The sequence below is a fragment of the Notothenia coriiceps genome, unplaced genomic scaffold (assembly GCF_000735185.1).
Source record: "Notothenia coriiceps isolate Sejong01 unplaced genomic scaffold, NC01 NC01_scaffold00028157, whole genome shotgun sequence".
NCBI classification, from domain to species: Eukaryota; Metazoa; Chordata; class Actinopteri; order Perciformes; family Nototheniidae; genus Notothenia; species Notothenia coriiceps.
This window is the reverse complement of record NW_011360858.1, coordinates 37658-40368: the sequence shown is the minus strand read 5'-3', so window position 1 is coordinate 40368 and position 2711 is coordinate 37658. Positions and strand designations below refer to the sequence as shown.

General features: G+C 37.7%; 1 protein-coding gene across 1 annotated transcript in view; it reads left to right on the top strand.

Annotated features, from left to right (window-relative positions):
• Positions 1 to 2711, top strand: part of LOC104958054 (ankyrin repeat domain-containing protein SOWAHC) — a gene marked incomplete at its 5' end in the record, with an annotated part of 24672 nt that overhangs the window by 2363 nt on the left and 19598 nt on the right. The window lies entirely within an intron of this gene.

Genomic DNA, 2711 nt, shown 5'->3' with positions numbered 1-2711 from the left:
AAAATAATAGATTTAATTTGTTAGCGCTTTTACAGGTGCTCAAAGACGCTTTACAGATAATAGTGAAGAAAGAAAGAAAAGAGAAGAAAGGAACAACAAATAAATATATAGTTAAAGTTAAAGTCAAATAATACAAAAACAATCACACATGAAAAGCCAGATTGAAGAGGTGAGTTTTTGTGAGTTTTTTGAAGGTGGTGAGGTCGATATATAGCATGTAAAGTCTGTTCTTGTGTTGGAACAGCAGACAGGAGCAGCCTCCATGCAGCACGCTGTTCTGCAACTTCCTGTCATCCAAATCCAGGAACCCTGCAACGAGGACGATGAGCTGGACAAAGATTCGGGGTCAAAGGTGACGATTTGGCAATGCTGGAATTTAGCTTATCCTTGCTTACATTACCGATGACTGTAGGAGTGGTAGTTGTATTTTGTTCGAGTCTGAAGCTATGAAATACTTTAGCAGCTGGAAAAAGGCAGAGATATGACGATGAGTCAAATAGTTCATCCACAAAAAGTTAAAGATCACCATTTTGCGCTCACATCTACGATAGCCATCAAAGCTATCATTGTGAATGACAGATTTAAAGACAGCAGGTGGGAGTTCTCCTAATTGTGAATCATTTTTGCAACGTTTTTATGCCATACTTTAAACTATTAAAACACTGACAGGAAGCTCAGTTCATTTAAAATCACAAACAAATATGATTTAGTAAAAGATAAATATGCTTACAAATAACTGTGTGGCTGATCTTAAGTATATTTAATGTCACAATAACCAGTAAACTATGAGCTATGAAAAGCCGACTGCACAGATACACCTCCCTGAACAACAGCTGCTGGACGAGCCCCCATGTGTTACGGCCCGGCTCATAGGCTGCAACAGAGATGGGAGACCAGACAAGCTAAGTGTAACAAAAGCTTATTTATTTACAATCCCACAAAAACCAAAGGTCTTCAAAGAAACCTAATAAATGTGGAAGTCAGTTATCAGTAATGATTGCGTGTATGGGTGTGTGAAGATGTGCAGAAACAAAGACAGAAGAGTGAGAGGGTAGTTGGGTTGGCCTTTTATGTCGACGGCCCAGGTGTGGCTCATCAGGTTGATCCCCGGAAACACAAACAAGAGCCAGCAAGCAGAACACAAAGGTAGAGACCCCTAGTGGAGTGGAGGGGGTCGTAACAGTGTGGAAACGAGTTAACAAGCCAAGAGAATAGTCAAAATAAGGATAACAGTAATAAATATATGGTTTCGATGACCATCTTCTGCCACTCAGTCATAACGATACAGTACGAATAGAGAATTGACCGAACCAGGTTAAAAGAAGGGGAAAGAATGACCTAAAGATACTCAATGATCTAATCTGATGTAAATAAAGATTGTAACAGCTTTTAGTTTGATATAATAGTGTTGAGTAACATCCACTTCAAATTCCATTCAAAAGAACATATTTGGACGAGTTGTTTTCTGAGTATTTGAGGTTATCTGACAGGGACGTGGGGGTACGTTAATAAACTGACATACTTTTATAATCATCATATTTCACAACTAGTTGCAGTTTCATTTCAGGGCGGGTCTGTGAAATAGTTTATAGACATGTCAGATAAATAGCTGTTGGACTTTAGATTCATATCGAAAGGAACATTTACACAACACATGGTAAGATATCATTTTAGGGAACAATGACAAAGCAAATAACACTGTTTTAGTGTCTGGTCATTCTCGGTTAAAACATAGAGAAGCTGTTGAAGTCTCCTGATGCAATATATTATAATACTCTTTATATTTCAACATAGGCTTCAAATCTTGTGGTGGAAATAACTTTATTATGCAGCTCTGTTTGAACTGTTTATGAAGACACAGGGGCGTTAAACTCAAATACACAGTGGGCCAAAATAAAAAAATGGGTACTAGTCGAGGGCCGGACTGGTTCAATGTTTATTGCAGAACGTATTGAAATGAACTTATTGCACATATTAAACCTGGAACTAACAAAGCTTCAATTATTGCCTATAAAAACAACATTAAACATTAAATAATCAGTTGCATTCATTTCTTATGGCTCTATCTGCAGAGTCATTTCTTATGATTACTTTTTTCCACAGGCCAACAACAGCTTCAAAAAAACTATTCCCCTCAAAGAAAAAACCAAACATGCCCTGTTGTCGTGAGAAAGAAAGTGCAGAAGGAAACATCCATTAAACTCAGGTTGCTGCTCTGTGGTGCTAGTTCAAGCAGATACTTGGCATCTCATCCAGGGTGCAAGTTCATCAATGTTTGGTCTCAGGCTCTGAGCTGAGAAAGGTGTGCGTGCAATATACCGGCGGGCCAGATCTAATAGTAATTAGAAAGTATCCTGCGGCCCGAAATTAAATCCACCAAGGGCCTGATTTGGCCCCCGGGCCTTGAGTTTGACACATGTGCCTTAAACCATTAACACTGTTTTAATTTCTTATTTTGATTTAAACCTTTTGTGTCGAAAGAGATGTACTAGCACTATAACTGTAAGCTAAGTGGACTTTAACTCACACATTTAATTTAATATTCCATTCCTTACACACTTAAAGTAAATCAAATCCTGCTTTATATGCTTTTTTATCTTCAAGGTCAACTTGCATATTTCCTACTTTTTAAATACTGTTTTATTTCTATTTTGAGATGTTTCGATTTTCTACACTTTTAATTTCTACTTGTGTGCAATGCCTTGTTTTCA